Source organism: Triturus cristatus, chromosome 5_1 (genome assembly GCF_964204655.1).
Source record: "Triturus cristatus chromosome 5_1, aTriCri1.1, whole genome shotgun sequence".
NCBI classification, from domain to species: domain Eukaryota; kingdom Metazoa; phylum Chordata; class Amphibia; order Caudata; family Salamandridae; genus Triturus; species Triturus cristatus.
This window is the reverse complement of record NC_140587.1, coordinates 386,970,270-386,994,231: the sequence shown is the minus strand read 5'-3', so window position 1 is coordinate 386,994,231 and position 23,962 is coordinate 386,970,270. Positions and strand designations below refer to the sequence as shown.

Genomic DNA, 23,962 nt, shown 5'->3' with positions numbered 1-23,962 from the left:
AAGGGCACTGTAGTCAAAACAGTACTGTAGTCAAAAGAGCACAGGTCCACAATTTCCATATAAACCGGTATGTTCACGGAAAGAAAGTAGACCTCTATGGAACAATACCCAGTTGGTATTAAAAGCCCTCACTCGCCAACCTGGTTGGTGACATGCTTCATCATTGGGCTTCCACTGGGACGACCGAATGTCATCCCAGTGTGCTGCAACGCCAGGTTACTGCGGAGCGGGGTTTTTTGTGTGGGGAAAGTGAATTTAAAATCTCCAATTGAGTCAAAAAATAAAACTTTAATAATTTTGCTTAATTGGAAAAGAATAAAAGGGAGTGAGGGTCAAAAAAATAAAAGACCTGGTTCACTCCGCGGCGGTCAACATGTTTCTGCCTCTATGTTATGTTATGTTATGTTACTGATTTTTGTACCGCGCACAGCTGCCCCAGCAAAGGGGCGTCCTGGCGCCAAAGGTAAACACAACAACACAATAAGCAGTGGGATTACTTAGTTATATTAAAAAGAAACGTTTTAATAGCCCCTCTAAACCTGGTTAGATTTTCCACAGCACGGATGTCAGCGGGAAGAGCATTCCAGAGCTGGGCAGCTACCACTCGGAAGGAGCGGCCACCCGTCCTGGTCAACCGAAAGCGAGGAACGACAGCCAAGTTCTGGCCCAAGGATCTCAACGAGCGAGAGGGAATGTACGGGGTAAGGAGATTCCTGAGGATAGGAGGGGCCAAGCCCTTCAAAATTTTGAAGGCCAGGCACAACACCTTAAACTCAATACGCCGCACAACAGGTAGCCAGTGAAGAGTATTCAATACTCCGGACACTGAGCAGCGTTTGGACAACCCAAATATAGCTCTTGCGGCGGCATTCTGCACTCGTTGTAGCCGTGCAAGTTCAGCCTTATTCGTGCCTGCGAGCAGCGCACTAGCATAGTCTATTCTGGATAGAACCGAGGCCTGGACCACCAGCTGTCTCGGAGTGTTAATCGGGCATTCTTCAGGACCAGAGTGGATGTGCAGAGCCCTGGTGGTATGAACACTCTAAGGTCCACCCTACCGTGGGCTACTAATGTGAAAATCAAAAAAACTTGATAGTGAAAACTCCGCCAGTTAATGTTAATTGTTAAGGGGAGAGGAACGAGTTTACTCTGACGATACAAAGAGACAAACAAACAGAAAGACAAAACATAAAAAGAAATATCAATGTTTGTCGCAAAATCGTGCTCTACAACTCAGGAGTTAAGAACTGTTGTGCTCGAAGGACAAATGAGTGCCACTAGATCTACCTCAGGTGCCAAAATGTGAAAAAATGTGCACCTAGGTATACTCAAATATCGGTGTAAGATAACAGATCGTTATCATATCGATAGTGACTAATAGTCAAATCTCGGAACGCACGTGGAATGTATAGGTGTCACTCAAAATGCGGAGAAAAGGGAGGGCTAGGGACTGTTTCAACTGCCCACGATGCTCATTATGCACATATTAGGGTAAAATCTTACTGAGAGGCCAATCCGTTAAATGCCTCATGGATCCCGGGAGGGGGGTGGGAGCAAATTGGCACACCCTGCATCAGGAAAAGATAAAAAGAAAGGGGAGTCCGGGTCAATACCACGAACGGAGGAGAAAGCGTGAGCTCGCTTACCTTCTCGGGCGAGGAGCTATGTGTGTTACTTACGCCCTTGCTGCTCAGCACCCGTGGAAAACCTACACAGCCTCTTGCTGCCGGGTCCGGATGGTAGTGATCCGTGGCCGGAGGTGTGTATAAAGATCACTCGGCGCGTCCCAGGTTGGGCTCGCTGAGAGAGCTTCTACCTGATTGGATAGAATGCTCCAGCTCCATTACTGATTGGATAAGGGAGATCCAATAGGAGCGAAGGGAAGAAAAAGGAGTCGTTCGTCGTACTAGACAACGTGTAGAAAAAAAGGGGAAGAAAGGCACAAAACTTTAATGGCAGGTTCCATAGGGGAACACAAAGCAAACTAACACAGGGCACACGAGGAGTGTGCAACGGGGCCTGATGATAAGACCCGGCCCCAAGTAGGTGAAAAGAGAGTATTATGTATACGCTGAGGACAGTTCTGCTCGGAGGGGCCAATTGGCAGACTCGCGTACTAGATAGTGACTAGATGTGCATAGGGGGTATAGGGCAAGTAATTCATCCCCTACTGTCTGAGATAAAAACATGTATAAAAACATGTAACGTAATTGCTGGGAAAGTGAAAAACCAAATGACAAAATTGAGTCCTCGCAGCTGAGGTCTCAGGAGTTCCTAATGTATAAAAAACATGTATCGTAATAGCTGGGAAAGTGAAAAACACCAAATGACAAAATTGAGTCATAGCAGCTGAGGTCTCAGGAGTTCCTAATGAATAAAGATTAAGAAAATACACTTCCTGTAGACTGAGAGTGTGTTAAAGAATATTAGTCCAAGGAACATTATCATTTAACCCATGGAGGTTAGTCCCCAGGCGATAGACCCATCTCTGCTCCCTTTCAAAAAGTACTTTAGGGATGTTTCTGCCTTTTGAGATCTCTTCAATCACGGTCCATTTTAGGTCATTGGTGGTGTGGTTGACGGATAGAAAGTGCTCACTCATTTTAGTAGTAGCGCGTTTACACCTGACGTTGCTCCGGTGTTCGCATATCCTGAGTTTGACCTTCCTCGTCGTCATCCCCACGTATCGTAGACCGCAGGGGCATGTAATGAGGTAAACCACATTAGGAGTATTACAGTTCGTATGGCCTCTTTGGGTCCAGACCTTGTTAGGTTCAAGATTAAGGGTTTTAGTATGTGAGGTCAGATGGCATACGCTACAGTCAGAGCAAGGAAAATGTCCAGTGATCTTGGGGAGGCCCCATGCTTCGGTTATGGTTCTTTGTGGGGTCTCCAGTGACATCAGAGGGCGTGTATGTACAAGATTATTGCGGAGGCTCTGAGCGCGTTTGAACGAAAAGAGCGGTTTTTCCCAGTTACGATTAATACTGTTGATTATCCCCCAATGTTTGTTGATAGTTTTTTTCAGTTGGTTGGAAAGGGTACAATAGGTGGTGACGCATGTAAGTGGGATTGGAGCAGTATCTTTTGCATAGTCAGTTAGGAGTACATCCCTTGGTTGGTTCCTCGCACGTTTGTAGCTTCTGGACAGGAGAGGGGAAGGGTACCCTCTAGCTCTCAGTTTAGTTGTTAGATCGTGAGATTGGGCCTTGAAATCGCTCAGGGTGGTGCAATTTCGTCGTAGGCGGAGAAACTGTCCATAGGGTAAGTTCTCCCTCAGGGTGCGTGGGTGGAAACTAGTAAACTCGAGGAGATTGTTCCTCGAAGTAGGCTTATAATAGGTCCTGGTGTGAAAGGACCCTAGTGTCTTAGTGATCACCACATCAAGGAATACAACTTCAGATTCGTCATATGTGTGTGTAAAATTCAGATGCGGATTCAGAGTGTTGATCCATGTGAGGAAAGACTGGAGGGTGTTGTTATTACCTTGCCAGATCAGAAGCACATCGTCTATATATCGCTTCCATAAGACTATGGAAGAGCGATATGGGTTTGAAGTAGGGAGGATGAACTTTTGTTCAAAAGCATAGACGTACAGTCCAGCTACACTGGGAGCGAAGGTACTCCCCATGGAAGTACCTGTGGTTTGGAGATACAGTTGTCCCTGGTATTCAAAAAAGTTCTTCTTCAAGGCCATGGAAGCACATTGAATTATAAACTCTTTTGTGGTTCTGTACTCCCAGGGAGTGGAGTCAAGTGACTCCTCCAGGACCCTGATGGTTTCGTCCTGGGGTATGCTCGTATACAAGCTTTCTATGTCTAATGTCGCCAGTATGGTGTGTTCTGAGCACGTGGAGTTATTGAGTAGTTTTAGAAGGTCCTTAGTATCCTTAAGGTAAGTGGTGGATTTTTGGACCAAGGGTTTCAGGAAGTGGTCACAGAACCGTGATAGGGGTTCCAAGAGAGAGCCGATCCCCGAGACTATGGGACGTCCAGGGGGAGGGACTCTCTCTTTATGGATTTTAGGAAGTGTGTAGAAATATGGGATATTCCCCGGGCCTTCAGTGAGGAAACGTGCTTCAGCCCTGGTGATGACACCTTGTGTCTGTGAATCTTCAACCACACTCAGGATCTCACCCTTAAGCTCATCAGATGGATCATTGAGGAGTGGTGTATAGTTCCGACGGTCGTTTAACAATCGGAGACACTCTTGGTCGTAGTCGGTAGTATTCAGTAGTACGACTGCGCCCCCCTTATCTGCAGGTTTTATGGTGAGATTGGGGTCCGCACGGAGAGAGGTGATGGCTCTGTATTCATCTGCCCTCAAGTTCTTAAAAGTAGTGGGGATGACTGTATGCTCAATTTCGGCAAACACTGCTCGTTCAAAGGTCGTAATTTCCACAGGAATGGTATGTGGAGGGGGGTTAAAAGTCGATGGTGGGCGTAGGGGGGTGTCCCCTACGTCCATGTCAGCTTCATCTGTGACACGGCCTTCAAAGAAAGCTTTTAGTTTCAACTTCCTGAAAAATGCTGCAAGTTCGCAGTGAAGGCGGAATTTGTCGGGGCGGGCTGATGGAACAAAACCCAGTCCCTTTTCCAAAACAGATCTCTCTTGGTCTGTCAGTGTTTTGTTCGACAGATTGACGATCAGGCTGTTGAAGTGCTCGGTCCCGAGGCCAACTGTTCCTGAGCTTGTTTGCTCAGGGTGTGGTTGCCCACTGGGTCGTCTTGTACCCAGTGTACTCTTTGATTGGTCCCTCTCCGCCGACCTTTTCCCTTTTGGCCCCTCTCTAAAAAAGGGGGCTGTGAAAAGGGATTAGGAGGGTACATTGGGGACGCATATCCAGGGTTCCAACCCATATGTGGGCCGAACGGATAATGGAATTGCATGGGATGTGGGCCCATAGCACCTTGTTGTGGGGGAAAGTTTGCCCAAGGTGCTTGACTAGGAAGGAGGCGTGTTCTTCCTCTTTGTCTGCCTCTTCTGGTTTGTCTGAAACTGTTATTACTAGAACCACTACTATTAGAGGAGTCATCATCTGTCCCGTAGGAGTTGGTTTCAGTTCTACGTATGGCCACAAAGGCAGGGTCAGCATAAGGGTAGATTTTATTAAATTCAAATTTTTTCAGATCTTTCTGAAATTGATTCACCTTGCTCTGTGTGAGATTTTCTTTATACTCGTTGATGTCTTTATTCAGTTCATCAAGTCGTTTTTTGAAACCAGTGAGTGTGGTTTTAAATTGTGTCTCTGTCTGGGTAATCTCAATCATAATTGCCTCGGACAGTCGGACGGCTGTTTTTATGATTAGGACTAACCAGTCTCGAGTGCAATGCCATGCTATCATTGCCCAGTCTTTTCTGAAGGTGGCATCCTCCAGAAAAATACGTGGAGCGTTGGTTACTAGTAGGCCCCTTGGGGCTGTATTAGTCCGTAGGTACTCCGTTAGGATAGTGCCATGCAGAATTGTGCGAATCCGATTTTTCTTCAACTCAGAGAGTTGTTCCCATTCGCTAGCATATGTTACTGTTTGCGATATGGAAGGGTCCGCAAATAGTGAGGGGCGTGCTAGGATAGCATCCACCTCAGAGTCTGAGAAAGTAAGACCAAGGGAGGCCATACTGTCTGGGTAAAGGAGGGATGATGAAATCCCGGGAAAATAGAAAGAACCACCGCCTAAGGTAAGGGGGGGAAAGAGAAACAAACGGTCTCTCACAGCTGTGCGCTGCTGAACTATCAAAAATCAACAAGAGAGGAAGGGATCTACACGGCTAGTCCCCTCAGTAGATTATCCAAAATCAACAAAGCCAGTGTACAGTAAATCAAAACAAAGGGCACTGTAGTCAAAACAGTACTGTAGTCAAAAGAGCACAGGTCCACAATTTCCATATAAACCGGTATGTTCACGGAAAGAAAGTAGACCTCTATGGAACAATACCCAGTTGGTATTAAAAGCCCTCACTCGCCAACCTGGTTGGTGACATGCTTCATCATTGGGCTTCCACTGGGACGACCGAATGTCATCCCAGTGTGCTGCAACGCCAGGTTACTGCGGAGCTGGGTTTTTTGTGTGGGGAAAGTGAATTTAAAATCTCCAATTGAGTCAAAAAATAAAACTTTAATAATTTTGCTTAATTGGAAAAGAATAAAAGGGAGTGAGGGTCAAAAAAATAAAAGACCTGGTTCACTCCGCGGCGGTCAATATGTTTCTGCCTCTATGAGTGTTAATCGGGCATTCTTAAGGACCAGAGTGGATGTGCAGAGCCCCGGTGGTATGAACACTCTAAGGTCCACCCTACCGTGGGCTACTAATGTGAAAATCAAAAAAACTTGATAGTGAAAACTCCGCCAGTTAATGTTAATTGTTAAGGGGAGAGGAACGAGTTTACTCTGACGATTCAAAGAGACAAACAAACAGAAAGACAAAACATAAAAAGAAATATCAATGTTTGTCGCAAAATCGTGCTCTACAACTCAGGAGTTAAGAACTGTTGTGCTCGAAGGACAAATGAGTGCCACTAGATCTACCTCAGGTGCCAAAATGTGAAAAAATGTGCACCTAGGTATACTCAAATATCGGTGTAAGATAACAGATCGTAATCATATCGATAGTGACTAATAGTCAAATCTCGGAACGCACGTGGAATGTATAGGTGTCACTCAAAATGCGGAGAAAAGGGAGGGCTAGGGACTGTTTCAACTGCCCACGATGCTCATTATGCACATATTAGGGTAAAATCTTACTGAGAGGCCAATCCGTTAAATGCCTCATGGATCCCGGGAGGGGGGTGGGAGCAAATTGGCACACCCTGCATCAGGAAAAGATAAAAAGAAAGGGGAGTCCGGGTCAATACCACGAACGGAGGAGAAAGCGTGAGCTCGCTTACCTTCTCGGGCGAGGAGCGATGTGTGTTACTTACGCCCTTGCTGCTCAGCACCCGTGGAAAACCTACACAGCCTCTTGCTGCCGGGTCCGGATGGTAGTGATCCGTGGCCGGAGGTGTGTATAAAGATCACTCGGCGCATCCCAGGTTGGGCTCGCTGAGAGAGCTTCTACCTGATTGGATAGAATGCTCCAGCTCCATTACTGATTGGATAAGGGAGATCCAATAGGAGCGAAGGGAAGAAAAAGGAGTCGTTCGTCGTACTAGACAACGTGTAGAAAAAAAGGGGAAGAAAGGCACAAAACTTTAATGGCAGGTTCCATAGGGGAACACAAAGCAAACTAACACAGGGCACACGAGGAGTGTGCAACGGGGCCTGATGATAAGACCCGGCCCCAAGTAGGTGAAAAGAGAGTATTATGTATACGCTGAGGACAGTTCTGCTCGGAGGGGCCAATTGGCAGACTCGCGTACTAGATAGTGACTAGATGTGCATAGGGGGTATAGGGCAAGTAATTCATCCCCTACTGTCTGAGATAAAAACATGTATAAAAACATGGGACGTAATTGCTGGGAAAGTGAAAAACCAAATGACAAAATTGAGTCATCGCAGCTGAGGTCTCAGGAGTTCCTAATGTATAAAAAACATGTATCGTAATAGCTGGGAAAGTGAAAAACACCAAATGACAAAATTGAGTCATAGCAGCTGAGGTCTCAGGAGTTCCTAATGAATAAAGATTAAGAAAATACTCTTCCTGTAGACTGAGAGTGTGTTAAAGAATATTAGTCCAAGGAACATTATCATTTAACCCATGGAGGTTAGTCCCCAGGCGATAGACCCATCTCTGCTCCCTTTCAAAAAGTACTTTAGGGATGTTTCTGCCTTTTGAGATCTCTTCAATCACGGTCCATTTTAGGTCATTGGTGGTGTGGTTGACGGATAGAAAGTGCTCACTCATTTTAGTAGTAGCGCGTTTACACCTGACGTTGCTCCGGTGTTCGCATATCCTGAGTTTGACCTTCCTCGTCGTCATCCCCACGTATCGTAGACCGCAGGGGCATGTAATGAGGTAAACCACATTAGGAGTATTACAGTTCGTATGGCCTCTTTGGGTCCAGACCTTGTTAGGTTCAAGATTAAGGGTTTTAGTATGTGAGGTCAGATGGCATACGCTACAGTCAGAGCAAGGAAAATGTCCAGTGATCTTGGGGAGGCCCCATGCTTCGGTTATGGTTCTTTGTGGGGTCTCCAGTGACATCAGAGGGCGTGTATGTACAAGATTATTGCGGAGGCTATGAGCGCGTTTGAACGAAAAGAGCGGTTTTTCCCAGTTACGATTAATACTGTTGATTATCCCCCAATGTTTGTTGATAGTTTTTTTTCAGTTGGTTGGAAAGGGTACAATAGGTGGTGACGCATGTAAGTGGGATTGGAGCAGTATCTTTTGCATAGTCAGTTAGGAGTACATCCCTTGGTTGGTTCCTCGCACGTTTGTAGCTTCTGGACAGGAGAGGGGAAGTGTACCCTCTAGCTCTCAGTTTAGTTGTTAGATCGTGAGATTGGGCCTTGAAATCGCTCAGGGTGGTGCAATTTCGTCGTAGGCGGAGAAACTGTCCATAGGGTAAGTTCTCCCTCAGGGTGCGTGGGTGGAAACTAGTAAACTCGAGGAGATTGTTCCTCGAAGTAGGCTTATAATAGGTCCTGGTGTGAAAGGACCCTAGTGTCTTAGTGATCACCACATCAAGGAATACAACTTCAGATTCGTCATATGTGTGTGTAAAATTCAGATGCGGATTCAGAGTGTTGATCCATGTGAGGAAAGACTGGAGGGTGTTGTTATTACCTTGCCAGATCAGAAGCACATCGTCTATATATCGCTTCCATAAGACTATGGAAGAGCGATATGGGTTTGAAGTAGGGAGGATGAACTTTTGTTCAAAAGCATAGACGTACAGTCCAGCTACACTGGGAGCGAAGGTACTCCCCATGGAAGTACCTGTGGTTTGGAGATACAGTTGTCCCTGGTATTCAAAAAAGTTCTTCTTCAAGGCCAAGGAAGCACATTGAATTATAAACTCTTTTGTGGTTCTGTACTCCCAGGGAGTGGAGTCAAGTGACTCCTCCAGGACCCTGATGGTTTCGTCCTGGGGTATGCTCGTATACAAGCTTTCTATGTCTAATGTCGCCAGTATGGTGTGTTCTTAGCACGTGGAGTTATTGAGTAGTTTTAGAAGGTCCTTAGTATCCTTAAGGTAAGTGGTGGATTTTTGTACCAAGGGTTTCAGGAAGTGGTCACAGAACCGTGATAGGGGTTCCAAGAGAGAGCCGATCCCCGAGACTATGGGACGTCCAGGGGGAGGGACTCTCTCTTTATGGATTTTAGGAAGTGTGTAGAAATATGGGATATTCCCCGGGCCTTCAGTGAGGAAACGTGCTTCAGCCCTGGTGATGACACCTTGTGTCTGTGCATCTTCAACCACACTCAGGATCTCACCCTTAAGCTCATCAGATGGATCATTGAGGAGTGGTGTATAGTTCCGACGGTCGTTTAACAATCGGAGACACTCTTGGTCGTAGTCGGTAGTATTCAGTAGTACGACTGCGCCCCCCTTATCTGCAGGTTTTATGGTGAGATTGGGGTCCGCACGGAGAGAGGTGATGGCTCTGTATTCATCTGCCCTCAAGTTCTTAAAAGTAGTGGGGATGACTGTATGCTCAATTTCGGCAAACACTGCTCGTTCAAAGGTCGTAATTTCCACAGGAATGGTATGTGGAGGGGGGTTAAAGGTCGATGGTGGGCGTAGGGGGGTGTAAAGTTTTATTTTTTGACTCAATTGGAGATTTTAAATTCACTTTCCCCACACAAAAAACCCCGCTCCGCAGTAACCTGGCGTTGCAGCACACTGGGATGACATTCGGTCGTCCCAGTGGAAGCCCAATGATGAAGCATGTCACCAACCAGGTTGGCGAGTGAGGGCTTTTAATACCAACTGGGTATTGTTCCATAGAGGTCTACTTTCTTTCCATGAACATACCGGTTTATATGGAAATTGTGGACCTGTGCTCTTTTGACTACAGTACTGTTTTGACTACAGTGCCCTTTGTTTTGATTTACTGTACACTGGCTTTGTTGATTTTGGATAATCTACTCAGGGGACTAGCCGTGTAGATCCCTTCCTCTCTTGTTGATTTTTGAATATCATAACTGACCTGACCCAAGTCATCCTAGTAGCCCCGGCCGAGGCACTGACTGTATGGTGTCCCGAACTCCTCTCCGTTCTCATTTGTCCTCTGCTCACCCGGCCTGTTCGGGAGGATCTCTTTTCGCAGCAGCAGGGCAGGATTCTGCATCTGAATCTGCGCAGCCTACACCTCCATGCTTGGAGATTTAGTGACAACAGTTAAGTACTTTCGACTTTCTTTCCGAAGTCGTTGATGCCATCTTGGCAGCCATGTGTCCATCAACCAAATCTACATACTTCTGCATTTGTGACACCTTTGTGGCCTAGGGTGTTGCTAAACTGATCGATCCACTCCATGCCAAACTCTCTGAAGTTGTGTTGTGTTGTCTCATGCCCAGCAAGGCCTTGCGTTGGACACTGTTAAAGGGTACCTGTTGGCACTTTAGTCGTCCTTGCGGCTGCTTGACCAACCATCACTATTAAATCACTTGTTATGATGTGTTTGCTCAAAGGATTACACACTATAACAACGGCACAACGGGTCAATTGATATAGATTCCTGAGCCTGACTCTATATTTAAATTCACTTTGTGTTAGCGTAGCTGAGTTATTTAGCATTGTCAGCCACAAACAACCTGTCTGCACATTTCATGATACGCAGGCACATTCAGTTGGCATGACACCATGAATGGGAGACACGAGTCTGGCCAAGATGCCCTGAATATCGGATTCTCTGGGACGCCTAGTACACACACAGATGTTGAAATGTGCATAGAGGTGACTCCTATTATGGAAACTGGTTCCAGCTGGATTTTTTCACTGTGTTTCTGCTTGGTGTTTCCACTCCTAATCAGCTAGCTTAATCCGTGGTCATTGTGTTATATAAACAAGTCTTGACCATTTGGGTTAGAGAGGCCTTCGCTCCAGAATAGGCCAGATGCCAGACTGCTGGTTGCTGTCCTTGGACTGAGGTTGGACACATGGGACAGAAATTGGGTTCAGCCGTGCTCCGCTGCCAAAGCGCATTTTTTCATTGAGAACAGCCATTCCCTCCTCCTGGTTCCGGCTCTAGCTGAGAGTCTTATAAACCCAGAGGCACAGTGTGTTCAGGTATGCAAGGCGGCAATCCACATATTCTCTCATTAGGCACAGTTAGTTTATTTCATGATTTCAAAGCAATAAGAGTAGGATGCAGGATTTAAGAATCATATTTCTGAGAAATATGGGAGGAATATTTGTTGTTTTCACATTTCTAGTAACCCTGATAATAGCAACATATTTTATGTCTTGTGGCCTTAATGCATGTACTAAGTAGCAGATTATGGCAATAAATGTTTTTCAACATACATTCTGTTGTTAACACACATGCTTGAGTGACATTCCAAGCACAACAGGTGGGTTTCCCTACAAACATTGTGTCCCTAAAGACAAACCAGAAAGCACCTCTGCACCGCGAGACGGGGCAGAGTGTGGGATTGCAATAAACCAGATTTGCCTTCCGTATTTATAGCACATTGAATGAAGTCCTTGTAGGGTTGGGGGATCGAAACATGTAGATTTGGGGTATACCCTCAAGATACATAACACAGCAAGGTGTAGGCTCTTTATGTTCACCTGCTTTACACCACATTCTACCCGAACAAGCTGCATCTGTGGAGTCCAGCCTCCTCCTTTCTGAAGGTAGTGAGTCCATTTCATGTTGGTCAGGACATCAGCCTTCTGGCGATGTGTGCTCCATCTCGCCCCTCTAAGAAGGAGGAAAGACTTTACCGGTTGGGTCTGAAAAGATCTCTGTTTCTGCATTGATCATACCAAAGAACACTAGTTTGACAATCTGCTCTTTATAAGGTTCACTGGGGTAAAAAAAGCAAGCCTGTGCAGAAAAGTACCATCTTGCGCTGGATTGTACTGTTTGTTGAGATCTGCTTCGCCCCGGCCGAAAGCAACCCCCTGATGGCTTGCAAACTTATTGTACCAGGGCCAAAGCTGTTTCCACTGCAAGGGTAGGTTCGCAACATTTGTCAGACTGCTACGTAGGCGTCACTACATACATTCACAAGGCACTATTGCCTAGATAATCAGATCTGCACTATGAATGCTCAGTACTTCAGTACTTTTTAGTTTGTCTGTTCGCAGACCCAATCTAGGGAGGTAGTCCTTGGGTATCTATTAAAGAGGTGAGGAATATGTAGTTAGAAGTTTCCATCAGAAGAACAAGTGAGTTAACTTCTGCAACGTTCTTTCTGGTAGAGACTTTATCTTGGTGCAGATTCCTCACCGACCCTCCCACTTCTCTATTCCCTGTTCCGTGGTTTCTTCACATAAAAAAAGCACGCAGCTAACTCTAATCAAAACTTTCTGTTCTGGTTCCGGACCAGGCAAGGGGAGTTGGTGGTTGTTATTTTATCTATGAATCTGTGAGGATTCTGCCAGTCTTCCACAGGAACTCTTGCAAACTGACTTGAAGTTTCTGGCCCATCTTTATACTTAAGTTGCAGAGAGACCTTGTGTATTCCAGCAGTTCAATTCTGTGACCGCTTCTGAGCTTTGTTCTGAGTTTGAGCATAGTGATGGGGATGTAACAGGGAGTCTTTGACCAGTAGAAATCTAGAACAAGGGTACAAAATGTATGCAGGCTCTCCCTCTCAGCTACCTGTTACTCCTCTTGAGGTAGCCTTTCCAGAGGACAGTATTGCATGAAGGGGCATGAGGAAAACTTCCCGACTTCTAAGAGACCAACTATCTTCTCTCCTAAACACTTGAGTGTCTGACCCACTGCACTGTGTTCTTGAATATCTGAGAAGTCCTGCAATTCACATCTGTCTGGGCTTTAACCAGTGCTCCATCTTAGGTAGCAATTGCATTTTGTATCACACAAATTGGGAAGTCAGTGAGGCCATGATCACCGGCACCACATGCAGACCAAAGCATGAAGCATTTATGCCACGCATGGATGGGCCAAGGAAATGGATGCAGGGGGGGGGGGTGGCCGACAATTCAAAATACAGAAGCTGGTGGTAGTGCTTGCTACCTAGGAGGCGACAGGTAAACATGTCTGCCCTGCTGACTCAATCCGTATCGCTGCCACCACTGCCAATCCTCTGCACTCTAGTGAAGCAACCGTTTTAGCATTTGCAGTATCAGGGTGCACTTGGTGTTTCACTCTGACTGCAGAGCCCTGCCCTGCTCTGAATCTCACTCCATGTCGCGAAAGGCTTCTCTGTACATGCATGAAATGGGCGTCAAATACTACGACTTGCTATGGTAAACATGAGGCATGGGTTTATGCTTTCCTGAAACATTCAAGGGAATTTTCTCCATCCCAAAACCAAGTCTGACCTCGCTTTTTGGGAAAGGGGGAGCATCCATGCGCTGAAAGGATTGCTCCTGAAACTGGGAATTTTGAAATATTGAGTTTTGCCCTTACACTAGATATGTCACATTGAGAATACCACAAAAGGATACTTAATACGATCACAAACAAATTTGGTTCATAAAGGAGCAAACGTATCTTGACTTCAGCCTTGAGGGAACATGTAAAGAAGACTTCTATGAAATAATTTTTTGCCCTGAAGAAGTCCGTAAGGACGAAATGCGTTGGCTACGCAGATTTTAAAAGAAGAAAATTGAATAAAGGATTTTGAAACGAAACCTGCTGATTGGATTAATGTTTGAATTTATAAAATCGTATTGTATACAATTCCTATGGTGTGCTGGATCCTAGTGTTTTTGCTCGTTAACCTCTCTTGCATCTCTGACATCGGTGGGCATTCATCTTCGTGCCTCCGGGTCACTCATGAGTGGCATAGACTCTGTCCCCTCTACTTGAAGGTACTTTTCATCTTGAATCCACCTTTGGGTTCCACCGACTCCTTTGTCTTCTTCTTCAGCAGCATCTTTCCTTAAGTCCTCCATTGTGATCTACAGTAGTTTCCGACGTCACTTGACACCTATGCACCCGGCTTCCCTAGTGTAGGTGTCCTGGTTCCTGGGGTATCGATGGGTGAGGTGACTCTCCAACCTTCCATCTTCCTCCATGGAGTTCCTTGGGTGGTACCTTGGGTACCCGGCTCTTCTACTGCTTATGGGTCCATTCTTGACATGAGCTGTGGTTCACATTCCACTATTTTAGTATATGGTTTGGTCTCCACTTGGAGGCCACCGTGTATTTGAGGTATTCACAATTAGTTATTCAAACCTCTGTATGGGATATAATGCTGAGCGCTCTTGATCAGTCTCCTAAGTAAGAGAGCAGGCTTGTTGGCTTGGAAGCAACCAACCGTATCATAAAGGGTTAATTTTCAGCACAGCCTTGTAAATGTAAATGTAAATTGATACTTGTATAGCGCACTACTCACCCGCAAGGGTCTCAAGGCGCTTGTACGAATACCGCTGTGGAACCCATCCTGGCTTTCCCTGTGAGGCGTCCACTCCTGGGCACCCCCAAGGTGGAGGCCAGGCATCCTTTAGCGTTGTGGGGGCCGTTGTGGAGATTAAGCAAGCTATTGCCCAGAGTTGCAGAGTGGGACTCCATGATTGGAATAGGCACCGAGGCGAGAATTATCAGGTCCGTGGAATTTTTGAGCCCAAGACCCGCCGAGGCGGGGAATTGAACCCTGGTCCCGGGCTAGACCTCTGCATCAGGGTCTGCCGCTCTAATCATTGAGCCACACTTCTCCACCTTGCACACTGTTTGTTGGGTCATCAGCAATGTGTTGCTAGTCTGAACTAAGCTAATATAAATAAGAGTTCCGTTTATGTTAGGGGTTGGGATATTGCCACTTCTGAAAGGGATCTTGATTATTCTCCTTCTGGAGGGGGATTGGCTATTTAAGTAGTGCCTGAAGGATGGGTGCCTGATTGTGTTGATTCAGCCTCTCCGCAAGAGTTTACTTATATTATGGCGGGCACAGATCTGGGATTTCACAAATCTGCTGTTTGGATGTTCATAAGAGTCTTGGTGTTTCACCAAGCTGAACAGGGCATGGGGTAGTCACCCTGCATGCTACTGGTATCAGGATTATGATATACGGTGATAACATGATTTTCATGTTGGATGTGACCGTATATATCCTGCAAAATGTGGGCTTTGTTTCAGCAGGATGAAATTGGTCAGGTGATGAAGGCTCACAGGTCCTATGGTTTGGGAGAGCTGCAGAAATTCAAAGAACACTTCACAGGAGTATTTAGTTTTAAGAGAACAAGCCCACGTAATTGGGGTGTTGTCAATTCAGGCTGTCTTTCCTTCACTCTTGCATTACATAGCTCTCAAGCGCTGGAAGATGCTTCATCTCAGGTGGAGTTGGTCATATTCACAGCAGGTTTTGCTTCCCTGGGAGCAAGGATGGTCGGAATGTGGTTGTTGGACCACATCTAGCCCTGAAACAGCAGAGCCATTTTCAGGAATCTGAGGACTTAATCATCAAACGCCCTGCCCACAACCGGGTGCAGACATATCTTCCAGAAGTTAAGTAGTGTCTGAGGAACCGCGACCTTTACTATCTGAAACTGTTGTAATATTATTTCTCATTGATCATCTAGCCAGGGACAGGGTACAGTGCTGAAACCTACTACAGAAGGATAATGTGACATCTGTGAGATGCTTAAACTGGGAATGCACTGAGTCCAAGCCCCTGTCTTGGTTGAGCCAAAGATGCCTGGCACTACTACCTCTATTGCTAGAGCAAGCAGATTACTTGCTGAGTTTGGCTCAGAAGTGGTAGTTTGAATCTCCGAACACATTAGACCTTAGAAGGGAGTGATTTGTTCTAAATCACAAGATTACCTAGGTACTCAGAGAGCATGGTGGGCATGATGCGAACCCAGAGGAGTTTTCCAGACAAATCAAGATTAATTGCTTTTGATAAGAAGTTAAAGATTTTTGTTCAGGGTTATCTTCAATAAAGCGATGTAAGGTGTACTGCACTGTGATTGGTTGGGAACTGTCCTCACTTGGTAGTTTCACTTTGTACAATGGTAACTTCCGTAAGGCTTTTGTTTTGTTTTTTAGGAAAACTGTAGACATTTTTGGAGCCAATGGCCTGCCTTTAATCTGAACTGGGTATTGTACATTTTAAAATAGCTTCACATACATTTTCATTGTTTAAAAAGTGAACGCATCAATTTCTATTTTTGTCAGTACCCTCAATTTCATATTTGAATATATCCAGATCAAAGTTACATTAAAAATAGAAATGAATGTAAACTACAACAAATTGGAATCAAAAACAAATCCACCATCATTTGACATAGTGAACAATGACTAGCGTACTTGCTTGATTCCTGTTTCTCTTATAAGATTTCTTCATGTTGAAAGTTGGTGTTATGCCACTGTGCTCTGTGGGTTAGCAAACCCGCGGGCAACACAATTTTCTAACTCGTTCTTCTCTTTCACACAGTAGTTGGGTGTTGACACTTTTTTTCAACCTGGCTAACATATATAGACCCTCATGTTTGTATTCTCTTTCAGAGCACACACTCACCTCGAAGTCTCCCTCTGTGCTGTTTAATATGTAATTTCCCATCTTCTCTTCTAAAACCATGTTTTGAAAGTACTTCTGATCCATGAACTCCACACAAGATGGCTTCTTTTCCAGTTCTCTATTTTTAAAGAACTAGAAGTGACCTATTTTGTTGAGCACAGTCTTTTATGGCTTCCACACTAATATTGCAAGTTTGTTTCCCAATCCATCATGCCTCAAGTATCTTCCTGTCTGTCACTTCCTGCTTCTCTCATTTCCTAATGAAGGAGCAGAAATCATTTGTACTGTACTTCACAAATGCTCCCGTGACTATGGCTGGTGGTTTCTCCCTTTCTTCTGGTTTCCTGGCTGCTCCATCTCTTGGAATCCTACTCCATCTCTTACTTGCAATCCTGCTGCATCGCTCAGCTGCAATCCTGCTCCAGCTCGTGGTTGGAATCCTGCTCCAGCTCGTGGTTGGAATCCTGCTCCAGCTCGTGGTTGGAATCCTGATCTAGCTCGTGGTTGTAATCCTGCTCCTTCTCCATATCCTAGAAGCCTCCTCCTGCTCCTGAAATCCTGTTACAGTGGAGGCCGTTCTCTAGTGTAATACATTGGATTATTTGTTAAAGGGGGAGAGAACCTACTTCAAAGAATAATCACAATCCTGGTCAGGGTGGAACACAAATGTCAGTAATCAAACCTCTGCTAACTTGGCACAAAAACAGTCAAGTTTAACTTGGAAGCAATGTGGAAAGCATATATGTGGTACATAAACTGTGATGAAGTGAAAACACCAATATTCCCAAACCAATTTAGAAAAAATAGATAATATTTTAATAAATAAAATTACACTAAGCAACAAAAATACATTCAAGAGAACCAGAGATGTGTTTTTTTTTTTTTAAAGTATAAGGTGAGAATAGTGCCAGAAAAGATGCGAAAGAGCAACTGTGTATCTGGTTGTACTGGACCGGGACAAAGTCAAAAGTTGAGGCCGACAGAGATGAAGCACAGGTCGGATATGGGACAAGGTACGGCATGCTGGAAGTTGTACTGAATTGGTTCAGGGGCTAAATAGTGGCGCAATGCCAGGCTCTGTGCTGTGTCAAGTCTTTGGACCCACTGGAAAATCTGTGCAGTGCTGCAATGGTTATACTGCATCACAGTGCATCAGATCTGGTGGCATTCTCAACTATATGGAAGAACTTGGCTTAGTATATGGTGCTCACTTATGTAAGTGTCGCACCCTGCACTAATCCAGACAACCCTTATGGTGATTTTAGTGGTCTTAGGCAACCTTAGAAAGCTCTCTAACTGATAGCTGTGGAGAGCAGCCTCCAGGCTTAATCCAGAAGGAGTGTAAAGCAGCTTTTTTAAGTAAAAAAGAACTACACAGTGTATTTATAAAAATATGTACACATACAAACATCTCCTAGTGGGAGATGGACATAATGCACACAATACTTTACAAATAAAACAACTAAGTAGCACAAATACACAGTGGTCATCGGGGGGGGGGGGGGGGGGGGGGGGACGAAACCAAATACTAAAATAGAGGGATGCGAATCGCGACCCGAGTTAAGACTGTACCCAGAGGAGTCGTGAGAGAACCTCTAGCAGCTCACCAAAGATGCAGGCCCACGGTGCAAGAGATGCGGTGAGGACGAAGATCTAGGTCACAGGAGATGCTTGAGGTGGAGGCTACTTGGAGCCCGAAGATCTCTGGGGAAGAAAGCCAACAGGCCTTTGCAACGGCAGGTTGATGCAGTGCACAGGGGTTCGGTTCCTGCGGCTCCGATAAGAGCTGTTGGCCTTAAACTTGGTGAGAAGACAGTGCAGGTGTCGCGGGAATTGAAGAACCATCACCTGTGTTGCTCAGCCTTTGGGAGTCCGTGGGAGCCCAGGATCAGCCCACTGGTCAGCTTTGTTGCAGTGCCTGCAGATGCAGGGAAGTGAATCCTTGACTTCAAGGGAGATTCCTCCAGGTGTCTTGGATGCCCACAGGCCTTAGGAGGATCATGTATGGAGCACAGGCACAGACATTGCAGCAGATTTGGAGGACAACGAGACCAGGAGCAGCTGGAGTCTTCCCAGTTTCAGTCTCGATGCCCAGAGCAAAGTCAAGGGAAATTCAGAGTGCCTAGATGGTCGAGGAAGAAGTGGTGTCTTGATATGAATCTTGTCGCATGACAAATCTAGGGACCCACCCAGAGGTAAGCCCTTAAGCACCCTAAGGAAAGGGTTGGGACGATTCAGGGTCCCCTCCTAGGGGAGGGGTCGGACAGTGGGGAGTATACGTCCATGTCCTTTGTCCAGTTTTACACCAGAGCGGGAGCCAATGGCTTCCTGAGCTGGTTTGAACTGGCGTATTCAAGTAGGGCACCAAATGTGCAATTCAAGCAGACTGAGTGGCGCTGGCAAGCGCTGCCACCCTGTCCTAATACACTAAGTCCTCTCTGGGAGGTGGTAACACCTCCCTGTGACAGGATACCTATGGTACTGCCTTCCTCTGCTCGAGCTTGGCTCAGCAGCAGGAGGGCAGAATTGTCATAGCTTGCTGTCCGGGTCTGGAAACTGGTACCAGGAGCACTGAGGGCTTCTCAGAGGAGGAGCTATACAGTGCATGGAATCATACCTCCCACTCCGTTTATGGTGTGAGGGTATGATTCCAACATGTTTGATACCAAACACGACACGGTTCGTTCCAGCCAGTTTAGAGATGGACATCGCGTAATGACGCATGGCTTCTCTATGTATCTTACAACCCGGCAGAATGGACTCTAAAGGTTGTAGGGGTGTTCTGCTCATGCAGAGGCACCCTCACACTTAGAACCGAGGACCCTGCTTCAGGATTGAAAGGCCTGTCTTAGGGGTGACGTATAGGTTACAAGTACAGTGACCTCAGATATAAGAAACGTACATCTGTTGTAAGTGATGCTAGCACCAGCTAACACAAGCTGAAATAGCAGGCCTGTAGTCAGTTTGAGTGGTCTCTTATGGGTGGCATATTACATGCTGCAGCCGATGTGAGACCCCTGGTGTACCTATGCTCTGGCTACCTTAGTACCATATACTAGGGATTTATAAGGGTACACCAGTAGCCAATCAGGGATGTACCCAAGTACTCACCATAACCAATTTAAGGGGGAAAGCACAGAGACTAGGATCCTGATTAGCAGGATCTCAGTCCGACTAGTCAAACAGCATAACACCAGGCAAAAAGTGGAAGTAATCATAAAAGCAGATCCTGCTTTCCTACACCTCTGATCAGGAGCTCCGAGGTGCTGAGAAGCGACGCCCTGTGTCTAATATAGTGAAACATTCAGTTGATCAGGGATGAGACTCAAGCCAAGCGTTCTGGGCATTGAGGTCAGCATTTGGGTGTCAGGACTTACTCCCATGGAGGCCAGCTGTGGGCACCAAGTCAGGTCCAGTTGGATATGGTTAGCTGGAAAGCAGTAGATGCATCTGGGAACTTGTTGTGTCCCTGTAGCCCAAACAGGAGGTCAGCCAACAGGTCTAGTCTTCCTTCAGACAGCAGGGCAGGCCTTCTTCTGAATATTCTCAGGTCCAGGAGTGTTCTGACTTCAGGTTCTGAGCGTGCCACTTTTATATCTAGTGCCAGCCTGTGGGTGGGGGCACTCGCTTATCTAACCCTAAAACTAGGTGTTCCCTTTTCCATGGGTTTGGATGAAGTCTGTGTAATGAAACAAAGAGCGGGCAGGCCCAAGTGTGAGCTGGGTTTGCCAATGACGGGGCAGGCATCTTCTGAAGTCAGGAAGGAGTTGGATACAGCTCTTACACTACTCTTTGGAGCTCAGGAAGGGGGTGGGTATAATGACCAAGGACAGTCTGCTCACAAAAGGAACACTCATCCCCACAACCAAGGCCATTTTGTTCACGGTCTCGAAAGAATACACATTACACCACTGTAGAGCCATTAACAAGTGAAGTGACCCTGGACACTGGCAGAAAGGCCCGTTTAGTTTAGGTGGAAATATGCCTTCTTTTTCGAAGTGGCATTTTCAAAATAGTAATTTAAAATCTGACTTCACTGTCAAAGAGAATTTAAAATGAGTGGGAGAAGTATTTTATAGCTACTCAGATACTGGATTCATCACGTATTAAATGTACTAAGGTAAATCAGTTTTCGTCAATGGGAGGTTAGCCTTGACACTATGAAAAGCGACTTTGGGGGTATTTCACTGCCAGGACATGTAAGACTTAACTACACATGTCCTACTTTCTAAATACCATGCACTGAACTGTTACGGCCCACCTTAGGGGTGATTTAAAAGTACTAAAAAAGAGTCTTATGCCTGGAAAAAGGGTTATTTTGGCAGGGCAATACTGCAGTTTACAGCTGCACTACAGTGTTTTACCGTGCTACTTTAGTGTGTGGCACAATGAGTGCTGTGGCCCCCTAGTAGTATTTAATTTACCGGTCTTGGGTACATGTACCATTTACTACGGGCTTATTCGTAAATAAAGTATACCATTACCACTTTTACTGTGTTTGGAAGTGACACCACTGTTGTATTCCATTTAGATACCTTATATAAGCACAGGTAACATCACAACCTTTCACCTACATTACATACATAACAGTTCTTAGCCACTGACCTTTTACCTAGATACGACACTGCATTCAGAACGCAGGTTTTTCCCTAGTTCGAATCTCATACATTATGCATTAGGCTTCTTGGAAGCACAGCAGGACTGATATCTCCTGTATAATTTCTCTGTATAAAGTTCAGGGTCAACGTCATCCTTTAGGCTGACACAGTAACACATCAAGGTAGGACCCCTGGGGAGACCTATGGGTATATATACATCATGTCTTGCTTAGGGAGACCGTGACTTTCTGGCTGACACTGACAAGAGACGCTGAGGTTCCTGCTTGCAGACGCTCCAGCTAGCACTGAATCAACATCACTTGCGGGGTGTCCAACTCGAGACCAGGACGGGGTCCCACATTCTCTAGTTCTCAGGTAATGAGGTGGACTAGATCCTAGGGGGATTCTTGGCATAACACCTATGAATATGCTAGGTACAGTTCAGATACATCTAGTTAGGGAGGCATCGTAGGAGTACACACTTCTTATCATATATTCTATGTACTTGTATATATTCATGATTACTGCAAGATGGTAGAGCTATAACATCCCTTTACTTTTGTAGTATTGCTCATCAAATATCTCTGCTACTGTCTAATGGTTGTTGCAGCTCATCTATTCTACACTAGAATAACAACTGTTCAATAAATTGAAACGACCAGCCTGTTTATTCTATGTATATGTATATTCTTTCTGAGACAAACTAAGTGTGCACAAGTGACTCAGCGAAAAGTAGTACATTGTTTCCACGATCCTGGGGGATCAGGGTTGTCATGTTCTGAGTTTGCCAGAAACTATTCTCTCCCCAATAAGAGTAGATTCTAGTGGCACTGTGAGCTAGCTAATGCAAACAGGCTGACATCCGGTGGGGGTGCACGGAATCAGTCTGCCACCAATCCCACAGTTTGTTATCCAAATGCGCAGATTCTGTATAGGTAATATAGGAACTACACGACACCACAGGTACTTTTCCACAGGATAGAAAGACTTGAGTGGGCAGAGTCCTAAAGTCAACAAAAACAAGTGTAGCAAGACTAGGGTAGTGAAGGCAACATTCTGGGGTGATGCCACACAAAAGATGGCTATTTCTAACAGAGAGCCAGCTTATTTTACTGATGTTTTCCTTGGATAGCCCGCATGCATGGAAGAATGTTATGCTGATTGGCTTTTTCCTCCAATTACTGACCCTTGAAAGAGGCACCTGCTGCTTTCTCGTGATATTCGCAAGTGACTACAGGAAGAAGTTGCACTTAGTTTTCACAGCTTCATGAGAGAAGGTGGCGAGTCTGCCTTGAAAAATTCTAAATTGTGCCCTAAAGTTTGTTTCAATTAAACTCGCTTGCCTGTAAGATTAGGAAGTTTATTGGCCAGTGCAAGAATGGAAATTGTTAAAAATGATTATTTGAATCGTTTTATTTTTAAGTTACTTTGTTAAAAGTAACCAATTCAGTACTTGATTTTAGTACTCAGGTGGATTTTATCTTTTCTTGGGGTCAGGACTTGGAGGCTAGAAGTCATTTATGTACGTTACATTACTTCGGTATGTTTATCCTGTGCAAAGGATACATTAAAGTTTATGGGAGGTTTTCTACAAAATACCTTTTATGAAAGTGGATTTCTGTCTGTTCTGGCCTATCGTTTTTGAACATGCTGATAAATAGATGTGACAACATTTGTAATTCCTCTTAGCAGAAGGCCGTACTTGTGTTTTGTAGCTGTGGGATGAGCACCAGAACCTTTTGTTAGCAAAAGATGTGAGCCCCAAAAACGGGAATAAAAATACTTTACGACCTTCAAACGTTAATGTGCTATAGCTGGTGTCATGGCCATCAGGATGATTTGTGCATGTTACTTCTCATTCTTCTTGTAATCTGTTCCGTGCAAGAGCAATGTCCAAACTAGCTCTTGTGGTGTTGTTGGACTCTACCTGTCTGTGATTGAGGTCTGCTGACTTGCAGCCCAGCGATGTATATTTGCTAGAGGTGGACGAGCCATTGAACGTTCAAACCTGGTGCCTGGCTCGGCTCGATATCCTCCTAGACCCTCTAGCCCAGACCGAGCCAAGCATTCATGCGGGTTGTGCTCTAACCACATAGGCAAAGAATTAGTAAAAAAAGATAAAAAAAAAGAAGAGAGAAATAATGTCCACTTTGTGACTGAATTGCACGATGTAAGCGCTGAAGCCTTGCGACCAATCCCTGTTTCCCCTCATGACCAAACTGTGTGATCCCAGGCAAATGTTTTACTCCAACGAGCCTCCTTTGTCTTTATAATAACATGCGAGAGCACCTTTAAAAGTGCTCTGTACAAGCATCTTTTGTGTTTCACACTGTAAAGAAGCTCCACCTATAATAAGAATATCGGCCACATGTCATGTCAACGGACTTGCCTGTTATCTCACTAGTGATATTGTCATGGCGAGAGGGCGCATGCATGTTTATTAGTTCATGCTTAGAAACTTTCGCTGTCTCATTTAATAAATACCGCTCATAGTAGTGATATAATCTGGTGTACAAATATGAAACCTTTCACTGACTTAAACGGGATGCATTTTGTTTTACACTCTATCACATCCTGCTTTTCCATGATATCTGTTAATTGATTTACTGGCGAAATAGTCCCGTCCTCGGTTCGCGCACTGCCTTTTACAGCCCAGCCAGACCCTTGGCTTGGCTGTCCCTGATCATTTGTTGGCTCTTCCACCTCTGATATTTGCGATATTATTTCAGCTTCCTTTTGTGGCCTTGTCCTGGTGTGGTACTAAATACATACGCCATTCGGTGACGAAGCGTTGCATCCCTGGACATTATACACTC

The 23,962-nt window shown here is 45.3% G+C and overlaps 1 protein-coding gene across 9 annotated transcripts in view; it reads left to right on the top strand.

Annotated features, from left to right (window-relative positions):
• OXR1 (oxidation resistance 1) overlaps window positions 1-23,962 on the top strand; it is a 1,797,650-nt gene that overhangs the window by 1,423,108 nt on the left and 350,580 nt on the right. The gene's annotated exons all lie outside the window — the stretch shown is intronic.